Raw genomic sequence first — 16823 nt, forward strand, 5'->3', positions numbered from 1 at the left:
GAGAATGCGCTTCAGAAAATATGCATGATGCAAGGGTGCCTGCGTTGGCGCATGGCAGTCAATTGTGCACCAGCACAGGGAAGAGCTCAGGGATACATCATATTGTTGTAAATGACGCATCCCTTGGTTTTGAAAGTTACCCAGCGCACTCCATCATCCCCTTTAGTATCGCTTTGAAAGTAACGCAGCGCGCCACAGCCACATGGCTCGCGGTACTGTGTTGGGTTACTTGTTAATAAGGCCCCAAGTTTGCATCACGGTTTGCTCCTTATAGTTAGGTTAGGAGCTCCTCCTGAAGTATAGGTCCATCATTGAGGAGAATCTCATCTTTAAAATTTCTAACACTTTGTCCACCAAGCTATGGCACCTCCCCCTATCAGATGTGGCATCATCCTGGTGCAAGTGGGCCCCATTGTGACATCTTTGACAGGATGACTGGGCATCAATTACTGCTCCTTTAGTGCTTTACATGATCAACCCTAACTTACTTTTTCATGTTTAGTGCCTGCTTACTCCAGGGTTTCTTGGCCAGTGCTTGAGCGAGGTGCCCACCAATATGCCTGATTTTTACAAAGTGTGAAAATGTTGTTTTATGTTATGAACTTATAAACGAGTATTGAAATTAAAATATGACAGGAAAATTATGAAAGGTGTTGAATACATTTTATATTTATATAGTTGTTGTGGTATTGCAAAGGTGTTTTCGTGAGGTAGAAGGGATTCTAATCTATGGTTAAAACAGTTTTACGGCATTAATTATTTTCTGGATTCACATGCTGTGCAGTATTCTGCCATCTAGTGGTTGGGTCTGGAATTCTCTATCGTCGCTTACCATTTGGTGCTAAGTCCATCCCTTGTGTGATATGGCGCCCAGAAGTTCCTGTGCATGGTAGCCATCTTCGGATTCTTTTTTTCACCATTGGTTCTGGAAGCAAGGAAAGAGGCTCTGAAAGTTTAGAGAAGATTGCCGGAAAGGTTTGATTTTTTGTTTTGTAAAAAAAGACAAAACCAAGAACGACGAACAAGAAGGTAGCAGAAACATGAAAGGGACCTCCATCCACGAAACCCATTGGGGGACTCCGGCAGAACATCTCACGATGTACATAGGCCAAGAATGTGGCATGGTAGGGGTCATAGAAAAAAAAACCTTTTAAGTTTTGTCCAAATTGCCACCACAAGTTCACACAACATGATCCTCACAAGGACTTAAATCTCTGCCTAGCAAGAGAACACAGGGACCATGGGCTGCGAGGCATATCCCGTATTTGTGTCGAAGGCTCCCAAGGTTCAAAGAAAGCAGAGAGAGGAACATCACGCAGCAATGAACAGCAGCCAGAAACAACAGTTATCACTGAAGGACTTTGGCCTCTCAGGCGACGTAGATGAACAGGTTGCGGCTGCAGAGTCAGCCCACGGAGGCTGGTGCGTCAAAATCCTCGATTGGGAAGAGGATCTTGACATCCCAGAAAAGGAAGAGGGAACAGGAAGTTTCGGGGAAGAATGGAACAACCTTGACACAGACTATTTGTAGGAAAGGGTTTTTAGTGGAAGGAATGGGCGCTCTGCTGAAGTGGACGCAAAAGTTGTAAAAAGGATATAGGTAGTAAGTGTTGGTGCACACAGGTGGGGGAATAAGCCCTCTAACCCCTCGAATGCGTGTGTTCAAAGAGCACACGTATATAAAACAAAATGCAAAGGCCCAATGCACACAACCAAAAGGTATCAAAATTGAGTAGTAGTCTCTTGCACTATTCTGTGATGAGTGGACACAATTATACATAGTAAGACATATGTTGCCAACAGAGAAACCACAGTGTCTTTAGAAACAAGTCTTCTTTAATGTTCTTATAGCCAGCCGACATGTGTTTCGTCGCATAACAATGCGACTCCTCAGGGCTGTGAGTATTCAGGTGAATATGGGCGGCGGATGAAATAGCAGCTCTGTAAAGCTCGAAAAGGGTGATTCCGCCTCTGGGATTCCGCCAGCGCCCGCTGCAGTTAGATCAATGAGCGTGTGTGCTCCCTTGTAGTTAGGTTCCCATTTCTAGGTGATAAGCAATGACAGCGCTCTGCAAGTATCCAAGCGGGATCCCGTGTTCCTGTCCCACTCGAGCTTTACAGAGCTGCTATTTCACCCGCCGCCCATACTGAGTGACCGTTCAAATCAGTAATGATCCAGCAGAAACTCACACACGAGTTTTAGATCGGATCTTGGAGTCGTGACTGTGACTCCTTTCTTCACCTGGTCTTAAGCCCGGCGGGGTGGGAAATATCACCGGCTTAGCGACCTTCCATTTTTCACCTGAATACTCACAGCCCTGAGGAGTCGCATTGTTATGCGACGAAACACGTGTCGGCTGGCTATAAAAACATTAAAGAAAACCTTGACACGGAGTCCAGAGAAGGAGCACATCAAAGGAAACTACTCACCTTTGCGTCTGGGTACCAAAGCATGGTCTCACATTAAGTCCAAAATGATTCTCAGATTCCTAAATAGATTCATTCACACACAGCATTTCTAGATGACAACCCTAAAAGAAGTAATCCCGGTCCTAAAAAAAGGAGACTGTTTGGCATCCATAGACTTAAAAGACGTCTATCTATACATAATCACAAATCAGAGACACAAGAAGTATCTCAGGTACATGCACAAAGACACACACTACCAATTACGAGTCTCACCCTTCAGAATAAAATCAGCAACAAGAGGTTTCCTAAAGTGCCTAGATGCAGTAGCAGCATTCCTAAGAATGAAAAGAATCCATGTCTATCCTTATCTAGCCGACTACTTGGTGAAGGAAAACTCAAAATAAGAATGTCAAAGGCACATTCAGAAGGTAATCACAACGCTACAAAGGCTGGGATTCTCCATAAGCTTTAAAATATGTTCTCCAACCCCGGACTGGAACAGATTTTCCTAGGGGCAAGAAGGATTTAAGCAATCAAAGTGTAGTGTAGTTCCTATATTCCCAATAGGCTCTGCGCATTGGAATAACATATACTATAGTTTAGACGTAGCACTGAGGTCGACTAGGTCTCTATCATATATATTAAACTTAATTGTGAGTGCCAGCTAGCTCAGAGGTCACTACAAACCTTCTCGAATAAACAAGAAGGGATTAGTTTCGGACAACCGCATAAACAGGACAACTTTGTTTCCCAAGAATAAGACATCAATCTCTAGAGTCGCGGAAACAATAGATAGCTATTTTACTCAGTCAATCGTGCATGCTTCGTTTCACTATAGGGGCTGAGAAAATAGAGCGACGGGCGTTTCCAATAAAAGGTATTTATTGAACAGTCATCTTTCTCAAGCATAAGAAATGTACTGCTACAATCGTAATTCTGGTTATAAAGTACAAGGCATATAATACGAAAAGTATAATAAAGTAGTACTGTGAAAGCATGATATGGTTTCTATTTTTTTATTTTTTTTTTATTTTTATTGAGCATGTTCGAAAAATACATAATTAAACACATATTACATTACGAGTATTAGAAGGCAAAAACTTTGAGAATTTCATAATGTAAAGTAAATATACAAATTGTGGCAGGTATATTAACAGTCGATAATAATAATTATGAGAGAAAAAGAAAATGTAAGATCGTTTTTCAATTCTCAGATCTTTATGGCCGTAGTACATATATCAAACTTGCCAAAATAGGTTTTAGTCTTAGTCCCTCTGTTGATCATACCAGCTAGCAACTGAAGACCAGACCAATTCCCCATATGATCTAGATTTTTTCCCTCTAGTTTTATAGATGGCCATTTCTTGTTTATATATTGCTAAAAGTCTGTTAAGCCATCCCTGAAATGCTGGGGCCTCAGAGTCCTTCCAACGGGTTGCTAAGATGATTCTATAGATGGCAGTGCATATATAAGTTGTATAAGTTTCTGAGTTGTTGAGTTCTAGAGAGCTGTCATAGCCTTGCAGGAACAGAGTTGATGAGGTTTTGATTTCATGGCCGAAGATCTCAGTCCAGTATTTTACAATACTTTCCTTAATTTGTTCTAATTTGGGACAATCATAAAACATATGTATCAGGTTTGCGGGACCAAGTGCGCATCTGGGACATTTATCATGGTCAATCTTACCCCAACAAAATAATTTGGAAGGTGTGTAATATAGGTTGCATATCGTTTTATAGAGTTGGGCTTTTAAATTGCTTGCTAATATAGCTTTGGAAGATAGTTGTAGAGTCATGTCTATGTCGACGTTAGGATTGTTTAATTTATTGGCCCAACTAGTTTCTAATTTTTCTAAGTCATCAGGGTGATTACTCAAGAAGATCTCATATATGTCACTTATTCTGGTTGATGGCTTTTGTATCAGGTCTATGAGTGATATCGATTTTAACTCTATATTTGTGATGTGCTGTCTTAATGATGTATATATTTGGATACATTTTAAATAATCGGTGGGGTGGATCTGGTATTTAATATATAATTCATCAAATGTTGTGCTACCATCTAGGTTTAGAAAGTCACCAATGGTGAACAGGGCCTAAGTTCTCCCAGCGTTTAGTTGTATTATCATTAAGGTATTGGGGTATTTTTGAGCTGTGCCATAGGGGTGTGTATTTTGTATATTTAGGGATTAGAAGTGTTTTAGTAATGCAAGTCCACATTTTAAAAGCATCTGTAATAATTTTGAATTTGATCTTTTTGAAGTAGGAGGGCTCAATTTGTCTTACTAGTAGTCCTCTGGCTGTGCTTCCTAATGTTAGTTCATAAATAGATGGTATGTCATGTAATGGCCTGTTTTGATCATGATAGTTGGATGTAGTTAGAAATGTCATTTGTTGTAGAATGGCTGCCCACATGTAATAAGTTAAATTTGGTATCGCTAGGCCACCTCTAGAAGTTGGTAATACTAGCTTAGGTAGCGCTCTTTTTATCTTCCCATAGCTCCAGATAAACGATGATATTGCTTGGTTTATCTTTTTCATAGAAGCGTTGTTAATTAGAATAGGGATTGCTCGAAACAGGTAGAGTATCTTTGGAAATATTGTCATTTTTACATAGTTACTTCTGCCAATTATAGATAGATGAAGGTTATTGACTCTAAGTAAATCTTCTTTTATTTTTGTAATTAGAGGGTCATAATTAAGCGTATTAATATCTTCAGTATTAGACGAAATATTTACTCCTAGATATTTTGCATTTTTAACTCTGAATTGACTTATATATGGTGTATTATCAGTGCATATTACCATCGTTTTGTCTTGGTTTAAAGAGTATCCCGAATAGAGCCCCAATATTTTAGTGGTTGCTTCTATTTCGGCTAAGGCCTCAGTAGGGTTAGTTGTTAGGACCGCAACGTCATCGGCGTAGGCAAGGACTTTAGTGTTGTATATGCCGGTTTTTATTGGTGTTATAGCTGGCGATGTTAATGACTTGATAATTAAGGGGTTGATTTAGAGTGCGAATAGCAGTGGTGAGCACGGACACCCTTGTCGCGTGCTTCTCTGGATTTTAATATTTTCAGATACGCAGCCCCCTGTCAAAATTCTGGCTTCTGGGTCTACGTAGAGGGCTTTTATTGATTTTATAAACCCCGGGCCGATGTTATTGAAGGCTAATATTTCCCAAAGAAACTGCCAGGAGACCCGGTCAAAAGCCTTTTCGGCATCTAACAAGATCAGCGACATCTGACCTCTCTCTATTTTCATTATGTCGAAAAGAGATATTACTCTACGTGTATTTTCGGTGGTACTTTTGCCTGGTATAAACCCGTGTTGCCAGGGAGACACTAGTTGTTCAATGATCTTACCAAGACGGTTAGCAAAAATTTTGGCATATGTTTTAGAGTCTGAGTTGATCAATGAGATCAGCCTGTATGATTTTGTCAATTCGGGATATTTATCCTTTTTCTTAAAGACGGCTATGTCTGTTTGTTTCCACGATTCCGGGGGTTTTCCATGCCATTGGATACCTAAGAAGAGATCATACAGAAATGGGATTATTACTTTACCCAATATTTTGTATAAGTCTAGGGGTATCTTGTCGGGTCCTGTTGCTTTCCCTGCAGCTAATTCCGCTATTGCCAGCTCTACTTCAATTCTGGTGATTTCTTTATCTAGTTCTTTCTTTGTATCACCATCAATGGTTTGTACCATGTTAGTCTCTCTAAGCCAGTTGACTAGGAACTCTTTAGTTTCATCAATCGATTGTTTATCTTCATTTTGATATAGTTTTTGGTAATACTCCTGGAAGCAATTAGCTATTTCTTCCTGGGTGGTATATTTATGGCCGCCATAGTCAATGCTTTGTATGGAGTTACGAGATTGAATTTGCCGGGTTTTTAGAGCAAGGTGTCTCCCTACATTTTCCCCTGTGTCATATGTCTTATTTCGGTTAGCTTGGAGGGTTTCTGCTGCTTTTTCGGTTAGATCATTATTTATCTCTGCCTTAAGTATTAAGATCTTTCTTAGGGTGTCGTCAGCCTGTTCACCGTGATGTAGTTGGTTGGCGTGTGTATGTTCTAGATGTGTTAATCTATTTATTAGTTGGGTATGAATCTTTTCTCACTCTTTTTTACGGCTGGCGACAAAGGTGGCAGTCTCTCCCCTTAACGCAGCCTTAAAGCTATCCCATACACTAATGCGTGATGCACTATATTGATTTATATCAAAGAATCCTTTGGTCCATTGTGTAATGTGCGCTATATATTCCTGATTGGCCAATAGTTTTCGGTCAAATGTCCATTGTGTATAAACTCGATTATATCCAGGAACTTCCAATGTAGCATAAATAGAGTTATGATCGGATATTGTTTTAGGGGCTTTGAAAATAAGAGCATTCAGAGCAATGTCCGCAGTTGCGAAAATATAATCTATGCGTACGTATTTTCTATGAGGATAAGAAAAGTAGGTGTACCCTGGTTCTCTACTATTTTTTAAAGACCATATGTCTTGAAGATTATGACTCTGAATTAGATTTAGTACTGCTCTGAATACTCTTGGTTTCCGGCCAGAATAATTGTATTGGCTCTGATAGGATTGAAATTGATTAAATTTTAAATTAAAGTCTCCACAGAGGATTAAAGTACTTGGCCATAGCGCTAATTCTGATTCTAGTTCGATATATAGTGCGGGGTCGTCAAGGTTAGGGCCATAAATAGAGCAAATAGTAATACCCATATCTAACTGAACAATGGCCCATCTTCCATGGATATCAGCTTTTTACGTACTGGGACACCTAATCTTGTTCTTGCTAAGATTGTAACTCCTCTGGTTTTCGAGGTTTGTGTTGTTGTAACTAATAGATTATAGCCTGGTATTTTTAACTGATTAATCTCTCCTATAGGAATGTGAGTTTCTTGTATACAAATGATGTCCCAGGAGCTGTGAGCCATTAATTGGAAAAATTGAGCCCTCTTTCCTCTGTCATTGAGACCTGCCACATTCCAACATCCTATGTTCAGCTTTCCCATCTATTTATTTTGTATTTTAAACGGTACTTATCTATCAACATTCCTTTAGTAGTTTCGAACTTGCTCATTTTACATTGTTTCCCCCCCCCTCACCCTGCACACCCTGGTTCCCACCCAACACCCTTCTCACTCCCCTCCCCCTCCCCCCTTCACCCCCCTGACCTCCCAAAAAAGGCAATAAGACTCCGTAAGTGTCTATAGTGATGGAATAGCATATTCCAATCAGAACTAGTGAAGCATGCAGTCTTAGGTGTATAGCAAAAAAAAAAGATTGTAATAGAGAATTACATGTAGTAAAAGTAGAGGAAGAGAAGAGAGACAGTAATATAGAATAATGAATCTAAACTATTTTCATAAGTATCAATTTAGAATCATTACACTAGGTTGTGAGCAACCAGTAATCAGAAATCTCTCACATCAAGAGTTCATAAAGCGTAAATATATGTTCGAGGAACTTTCATAGGCTCTCTAAGTATTCTATAGCCTTGATCTCCGATGTGAAAAATTTGGTTTGACCCTTGTGTATTACTTTCAGCTTGGCTGGATTGTTCAGGTATACTACCGCTTTCTTTTCTTGAAATGGCTTGATGAGTTGCCTGAGTCGCCATCTCCTTTCAACAGTCCAATGACAAAAGTCAGGGCGTACAAAGTAGGATATTGAATCCTTGCTGCGATGTTTATCTGGCGTGACTTTTTCTGCGATAGCTTGTCGAAGCAAGAAATTCCCAAAATACACTAGGATTGCACGTGGATATTTACCTGTGGGCGCTGTAGGTTTTATAGATAATGGAACCCTATGGGCTCGCTGCACCTCATAGCCCCAGACCTAGGTGTTAAGTTCAGGAAGGGTATCACGAAAAAGTTGTATAATGAAGGTGCGGCAGTCCTCCCCCTCCACTTTTTCTGGCACCCCCAGCACTCGTAGGTTATTTCTACGAAGTCTATTTTCTTAGTCTTCTAGCTTCCATCTGATATCTTGAACCTGTGCCTCGCTTGCTTCGACTCGCTCATTTGTGGCAGCAGCCTCTATTTCGTTTACAACGATACGATCCTCTATGTCCTTTTAGTCTTTCTGTGAAAGCACCCACAGTTTTAGAGAGTTTGCGGACTACTCCTTGAACCTTCTGCAAACCTGCTCGGGCTTTGCGGCTATCTTTTGAAGTCTCCTCCCGATATGATGCTATAGCTTGCAAGACTGTTTCCATTACTTGTGTCAGAGTGGCTCCCGATGAATCAGGTTGCTCTCTGTTTGGATTTTGACCTAAGGATGATATTTGAGATTTTGCGATAGGAATCTGACTCTGATTCAATGTCAAAACAGTTGGGGTATAGTCCCATGACAATTTGTTGGCCCCATGATGCCCAGCTTTTTTCTTTTTGAGTATGGTTCTCCTCTTATCACGTTGTTCTTTTGGGGGGTTGATATCTGATTCTGAACTTTGGTTGGAGTCTGTGTCATTCTCCACTTCTTCTGCATCATCAAGTTCATCGGTATCCCCAGACCAACTAATGTCCTCCGAAAAAGAGTAGAAGTCTGTTATATCTTTATCTGCCTCAAGCGCCTCATTAGCGTCTATAGGATGATCACCTATCGCTGAGCTGGCCTTCGGTGTTCCTATATGAGGTTTTAATGCTTCTATGACCTCTGTAATCTCTTTCTCTTGTGTTTTATTAGCCACGCATGATATGGTTTCTAAGGCATAAGTTGCCTAAAACATATAAAATACATACAGTAATAAAATAATGACTAAAAGTACTCAACTGGTGCTTCTGAAATACGCCTACTCCGGTGTGCCTAACCTCAGTCTAGTACAAGGGAAGAAGTAAGTGAAGAGTAGTTTATGTTTAGTATTTCTCTGCCAAGGATCTATCCAAAAATTCTCTAAGGGTCTAATCAGCTCCGTACCTTGGTTTTAGAATGAAGGAGGTCTTGTCTCTCTCAGGACTCGATTTACCAGCAACCCGCAAGGGTAGCCTGGAAACACTGGAGCTGGATTTCTCGGCAGGAGAAAAGACAGAGTCTCTCAGTGCATCAGCTGGAGGGTCGGCTTCCTTCGGCACTTGCTGCTGCAGGGGGTTGGGCAAGTAGTTAGTCGATCTGCTCCAAACCACTGTGTGTTTGTCTGGGCAAATGTAGGCATATTTATACCTTGAAGGTGCCGAGTTTGACATATGATTGGACTTAATAACGTCACTCAAAGACTCAATTCTTTGAAAACTCCATGATTTCCTAGAAAAATTAGTATTCAGGCGAGGGGAAGTCCCTAGCTGCTGAAGGCGGGTTTTTCTAAGAAATCGTTGTTGATTCTCGGAACTTAGTGGAAGTAGCCATGCCGTATTTGAGCTGCATAGGCTCAGTCCAAATATAGTAATGATTTCTATGCCTATATAAGGATCGGATAATTTATACCTATATAAGGGCATGAATTGGGAAAATTACACTAGGGTCCTAGATTCATTTACAACAAAAGAGCAAACTCGCCTCTACCAGAAGGGTCAGTCTCTGACAGTGAGGATGGTCATTAAACTAATGGGCATGTGGCATCTTACATCCCACTCATTTACCTATGCACTCCTGCACATGGCTATGCAACAACTGGTACAATTGTACGCTTGATTGTGGAGGCAATTCATATATGCTGCTCTTCAGCCGGAAAAACTTTAAGCTCACGCCCAAGAGCGCATTTAACATGGAAAATGGGTGCAACCCTTGCCTTTCTGGCAAAAGCACAGCTGCTACATTGTCTTCCCCACATACCTTTACCAAGCAATATTGTGTCGATATACAAATGACAAAGGAAGTACAGGTGCAACAGAAAGTACTTCAACACCTGATCTACAAAATCTAAAGTATAGCATGTTAATGCAGAAAAGGATTCATGCTACGAAATTAAATGGCTACTTACCTGTTGGAGTAGTTTTGCAGCTTGAAGAGTTTTTGGGATTCACATGTGACCCACCTCCTCCCCAGAAATGAGGAAAGCAAACGTGGCAAGATCACATTAAGGAAAGATCAGGAACCTAAATCAAGAAATGTAAATAAATACGCTTAATCACAAGATGAAGGGTGAAAAAGAATCTGAAGATAGCTACCACGGCAGGAACTTTCGGGGCGCCGTCTGTCATCACTCAAGGGATGGACCTAGGCACACCATGTGAATCCAGAAAACTCTTCAAGCTGCAAAACTACTCCTATTGGTAAGGAACCCATTTTGTTATCTTTCTAAATAGTTTGCATGGTCCCAGTGGTCAATTCATATCACCATTAGAGAAAGCTTGTCTAAAATACAGCCCCTCAAAATGTTATGTTTTCGTTCTTCTTAAATGGATAGATGGCTTTGTAAATATTGACATTCTAATGGTTTTAGAGTATGTCTTGTAAGTCAGGATGATAAACTGGCCTAGAGGCAAGCCTTTATTTCTTAAACCATTACTGAATAATGTCTGTACTTTCTAACAGCAGATGTGTCAGAATATATTTTCCCTGTGCCTGGTCCTTCTTTATTGAGCTGCTGTGTCAAAGGTGCAACATTTATAATGGAACACAAACTGACTTAAAACGCGTCTTATATGCAAATGTAAACACGAAGCCTATTTGGGCAAGAGGCACACTGCAGACATTCTGCATGCTCTTTATTTTCACCAGAAGATTTGGTTTCCATGTCCTCTGCCTTAATATGAGAGCAGAATTTAAAGTCAGTATTTTTGTGAACCTACATCCATATTTATCGACAGCTTGATCTTGGCAGTACTCAATCAGTTGTCACTAGCATAGATCTCTTTGTGTCCTTCGCATTCAGTCTAGTGTAGTAGCATAGTGTCCATGGGATGCAGCGCAGTGTGGTGGATTACTGTTTCAGGTGAGCAGTGCAGTAGCTCAGTGTCCATGGGATGTATGCAGTGTCGTGGCCTAGTTTAGTAAGTATTTATTTGGTAGTTTTGTAAAGTGCTACTGCTACCGTCGGTAGCCTCAGAGCACTTTCAGTGGGTACATATAAGCATTTTAGCATATTGCATAACAGTCTATATGCTGGAACTGGTGACGAATCAGTCAACTGTCATGATCACCCATATGCAATGGAAGGTGTCCATATATAGTGCTTTGTCAACTATAGCCCCAATAGGTGTTGAAACATTGAAAAGCAAGGCTCCTAAGAGCCTGGATGAAGATGCACAGTTGGTCTTAGACGTCAGATCACCAGAACAAAGATGCAGTTACAGATGGCTGTCATGGAGAGAGGATTAATGATCTGAATTTGAGGTAGTCCGTTCTGCTCTCAGGTGAATTAGCAAGGACTAGATACATACCAGCCATGAATGTGATAAATCAAACATCGAATCTCCCACTTCTGAATCAGGTTGACCAGATACACCTGTTTGCCATCCTAATGCTTCTGTAGCTAGGTAAGAGACAACCAGACTCACAAGATAGTTTGGTGCAGCGTCTTGTTAATAAACAAATTACCTTTCTGTTATGAAATGTCAGTACGGGATCTGAGGGCAGGAGTCATTTAGTCAAGCGGTTTTAGGCTAAATCAATTGCTAGCTCCATACTCCTTGATCCCCTGAAGTTTCAAGAGAGATATGTTCGGAAGACTTGTATGTGTGCTGTTGCAGTGGTCCCGATGTGGCCTGCTTGCAGCGAGCATTTGGCCAATCTTCTTTCTGGGAGCTAATTAGAAGCAGCAGGATTCCTTACAGCAGTCATAAATGATGAAATGCTGTTTTGAAGAACACATTTAATTAGGGAAAATGGAAAGATCACCCCTTTGTCTTCTTGCAGCACAGAAATTTGTGAAAAAGAGGGTCTGCTGACCTTTCTAACCTGAATTCTACTTCAGCAGCTTTTCATGAGACTTCTGCAAATTAGGAGGATTTCACCTGTAAGTACTCAAATCTTCTCAGTTGGGAAGGTGCTTTGTGATTTGTAGTTAATATTGTGAATCACAGTGAATACCCTTCACATAGTGCAACCCATTTCGAGGCACAAGAAAAGTAATCTACCTCTTTTTTTTTAAGTTCAAGTTTATTGATACCAAACAGAAAATACAAAGTGAAAATGCATGAAGAGAAAATATAATACAAGGAATACTGGAATAATTAATGCATAATATTAGCAAATCGGAATCAATAAACGATACACTCTCATTCATGAAAAAAGGAATGAGAGAGAGAAAAAATAAAAATGAAAATAAACAAGAAGATCAAAGTCAATTATAGCAGCAAGTGCACAGATTACATTGAATGCAAAAGAGCAAGCAAGCATATAATCATATAAATATCAGTTGGTAGAATAAAAAAACGATATAGGAATAGGCAAAAAGACAACGATGGAATGTTCAAGGGGGTTTACGAACTGCATCTGGCAAATTAAAGGGAGCAATGGTGACAGGAGGGGGAGAGGGAGAAGAAGTGGAGGAAAGGTAATCGGTGAGTGGAATCCAAAGGAGGTCACGTTTGATGGCAAGGGAAACAGGGGATACATAGTTGGTATCTAAACGATGATTAAAGCAAATAGCATTCCACCAGGCAGAATAAGTAAGTTTTGAGGAATCTTTCCAATTGGAGGTAATTAAGTGGAAGGCTACAGCAAGAAAAAGGTCAAACAATTTGTAGTGAGAAGGGGATTGAGGTAATTCTGGAGAAAGGGAGCCGAGGAAAGCAATGGATGGAGTGAAAGGGAGTTGAAAATGGAAAATAGTAGAAATACGTGACCAAATTCATGCCAAAAGGAAGTAACGTTAGGGCAGTGAAATAACATATGAGACAAGTCAGCCGAAGAGGATGTACAGGACCAACATGTCGGAGAAAAATCAGGGGAGAAAGAAGCTCATTTAGATGGAGAGAACAATAATTTTTGATAAATAAAATAAAGGGTTTGTGTGGTATTGGCAGCACGAGAGGTTTTGTGAATCTTAATCCAAAGTTTATCCCATAAAGAGACAGACCAAGTGACTGATAAATCTTGTTCCCAGGCCAGTTCAGTGCGTGATTTAGAGCGCTCTGAAGGTGTTATTAAGCAGGAGTAGATACGAGAAGCAGAAGGAGAAGAATTTAAGAGTGGAGACAAAAGAGGGTAGAGTGGGGGAAATTCAGAAGAAGATGGAAGGGAATGAAGGAAAGAAAGAAGTGCAGGGAGGAGTAGATTATATTGTTTATGAAAGGAGTTGGGAAGAAGATAACGGGATTGCAATTCAGAAAAGGATAAGGGAACTCCATCACAAAGCAACTGCGAAACCCATTTTATGCCTTTAGAGTGCCAGGATTTCCAACAGAAGGAACGATTTTTAATGCAGAGCTGTTTATTGTGCCAAATGGGTTGGTGAGATAAAGAAGCGGAGGAAGGATAAGTAGAGGGGATGAGGGGAATAAGAATGTGACACAAATGAGCAATAATAGGAGATCGCAAGAGAGAAGTGTGAGCCGAAAAAGCGAGTAATTCTGAAAAGTCAAAGGGAGAGATGAAAGACTTTTCCAAGGATAGCCAAATTGGTGGATAGGTAGGGGATCTGTAGATATCCAACGAAGAGTTTGCCTCAGGGAAAAGGACTGATGATAAGTTTTGAAATTTGGGAATTTCATCCCTCCTTGAGACTTGTCCTTTTTAAGAAAGGAGAGCGCAATTCGAGGAGGTTTGTTCTGCCAAAGAAATTTAGACAGAAGAGAGTCTACTCGTTTAAAATAATAATGAGGAATACGGACAGGAATCATAGAAAGGGAGTATAAGATTATAGGGGCTAGCATCATCTTAATCGAATCTAATCTTCCCCACCAAGAAAGAAATAGTGGATTCCATTTAGTGATAGAATCCCAGAGTTTCTCGGAGATACAATCAAAGTTGAATTTTAGAGTGTCCGAAATGGAAGAGGAAAACCAAAGGCCTAAATATTTAATTTTTGAAGGTTGCCAGGAAAACCCAATTTGGTCAAAGTAATGCCGTAGGCAGGATACATTAAGGGGAAGGATCTCGCATTTATCACGATTAAGACGATATCCTGAAACTAAGGAGAAAGCTTCAACTTGACGAAGAAAGGAGGGAATAGTAGATTCAGGATTGGAACAGTAAAAAAGAATATCATCTGCATAGACTGATAGTTTGACTTGGGCAGGGCCTGGGCTGAAACCAGTAATGAGATCATCTTGTCTAATCTTTGTTAAAAAGGGCTCAAGTGCAACAATAAACAATAAGGGGCATAGAGGGCAGCCTTGACGAACCCCTCTGGAGAGGGGAAAATAATCGGAAACTTTACCATTAGCGAAAATAGGAGCTTTAGGGCCAGAATATAGGAGAGCGATGGGGGAAATTTATTTTGGGGGGAAGCCAATCCAGGAAAGAGCACGGAACATACATTCCCAGCTAATACGGTCAAAAGCCTTTTCGGCGTCAAGAGCAATGGCAGCTAAGGGGTATTGAATAGTGGAAGCTTTACTAAGGACATTAAAGAAAACTCTCGAATTATCAGATGATAAGCGACCTTTGACAAAACCAGATTGCTCTGGACCAATGAGTTCATGTAAAATGGGATCTATACGGAGGGCAAGTAGTTTAGCAAAGATTTTCTAATCTGTATTCACAAGGGAGATGGGTCTATAATTCTTGCATAGGGTAGGGTCTTTGTTGTCTTTAGGAATTAGGCAGATCATTGCTTCTTGAAAAGTACCATGAGAAGAGCCATCAGAGATAAAGGAATTGAAAAGAAAAAGTAATTGGGGTAGGAGTTGCTCGGAGAAATGGCTATAAAATTCAATCGTAAACCCATCAGGGCCAGGGGCTTTGCCACGACGAAGTACTGAAACTGCGTGAGAAATTTCTGCTAAAGTGACGTTAGATTCAAGCGGGGAAAAGTCAACATGGGAAGAAGAAGGGGGGGTGGGAGAATGAAAATAAGAAGTCAAATCATCAGGAAGAGGAGGGGATTCAGGGGTATAAAGTTGTTTATAAAAAGAAACAAAATTATTTAGAATGTCTTTATCTTTGAAGTGTGAGACTCCATCCGAATCAGTGATGGAGGTAATCCGGGTCCTACTTGACGTGTTTTTAGATAGTTGGCTAAAAGTTTACCCATCTTGTTTTGACCGCCATAGTAGCGGGCACTGCATTTTAAAAGATAAGAGGATGCGTCATCAGTGGAAGACTTATTAAAAGCAACTTTTGCAGAGATAAGATCTTTAAGAGAAGAATCAGAGGGGGATTGATAGTAGGAATATTCTAATTTTTTAATTTTTGCTAAAAGGAGGGAAGATTGATGTTCGAAGCCCTTCCGTTTTTTAGAGACAAAATTAATTATAAAACCTCTAGCAGTTGCTTTGAAGGAATCCCAAATCATGACAGGGGAGGAGTCGGGTAGAATTGGTGTGAAAAAAGTCAGTAATAAAAGCACTAAACTGGTCTGTAAACTTAGAGTCAGCCAAGAGGGAGTTGTTAAATCGCCATCTGCCAGGTGAGGGGGAGAAGGGTATCAGGTCGAAGTCTACGAGGACAGGGGCATGATCGGATATGAGAATGGAGCCAATTTCAGAAGCAAGGACACATTGGGTAAGGGGTTTACTAAGGAAAAGGTAATCGATACGGGATTGGGTTTGGTGAGGAGGAGAAAAATAACTGTATTCTTGGAGATCAGGGTGACAGTCTCCAAATATCAGTTAGGGAATTACGACGAATAGCTGAGGTAAATTGATTATACATTTTGGATCTAATGAAGGTAACTGGGGAATGCCTGTCAAGGAAGGGATCATGGATCTGATTGCAGTCACCACCAAAAATAATATAATTATCATTTAGGGAAACCAATTTATCTGAGATGAGGGGCCAAAAGGTATGATCAACATTAACTGGAGCGTAAACATTAAAAATAACAATAGGGACATTATCAATCTTCAGTCTTAGTAGTACAAAACGACCATCAGTATCAATTTCAAAATGGGAATCAGTAACAGCAAATTTTTTATGAACAAGTATAACTACGCCATTCTTTTTCCCCAAGGAGGGAGAAGAAAAAGCATGGCCGACCCAAAGTCTTTTTAGTTTAGATGATTCAATGTCATTAAGGTGGGTCTCTTGTAACATGGCGACATCAGTTTTTAACTTAGCTAAATGAGCTAATACTCGCTGTCTTTCAATTGGACTATTTAAACCTTTAACATTCCAAGATGTAACTCTGAATGATATATAGTAAAAGCATTAAAAGAGAACAGAATGCAAACAATTCAATAAAAAGTGCAAAAGGAAGAACTTGAATGGAAAGAAAATATGAGCTATAGAAACAGGAGGAAATGATGAAAAAGAGAGAAAAAGGGATCAAAAAAGTTGAGAAAAGAGATAGGGAAAGAAATGGAGGGAAAAAAGTCGAAGGAGAAGTATTGAGAAAATGGAGAAAGTAACATCAG

General features: G+C 40.2%; 1 protein-coding gene across 2 annotated transcripts in view; it reads left to right on the forward strand.

Annotated features, from left to right (window-relative positions):
* FASTKD2 (FAST kinase domains 2) overlaps positions 1-16823 on the forward strand; it is a 262282-nt gene that overhangs the window by 192850 nt on the left and 52609 nt on the right. The gene's annotated exons all lie outside the window — the stretch shown is intronic.

The sequence above is a fragment of the Lissotriton vulgaris genome, chromosome 2_1 (genome assembly GCF_964263255.1).
Source record: "Lissotriton vulgaris chromosome 2_1, aLisVul1.2, whole genome shotgun sequence".
Lineage (NCBI taxonomy): Eukaryota > Metazoa > Chordata > Amphibia > Caudata > Salamandridae > Lissotriton > Lissotriton vulgaris.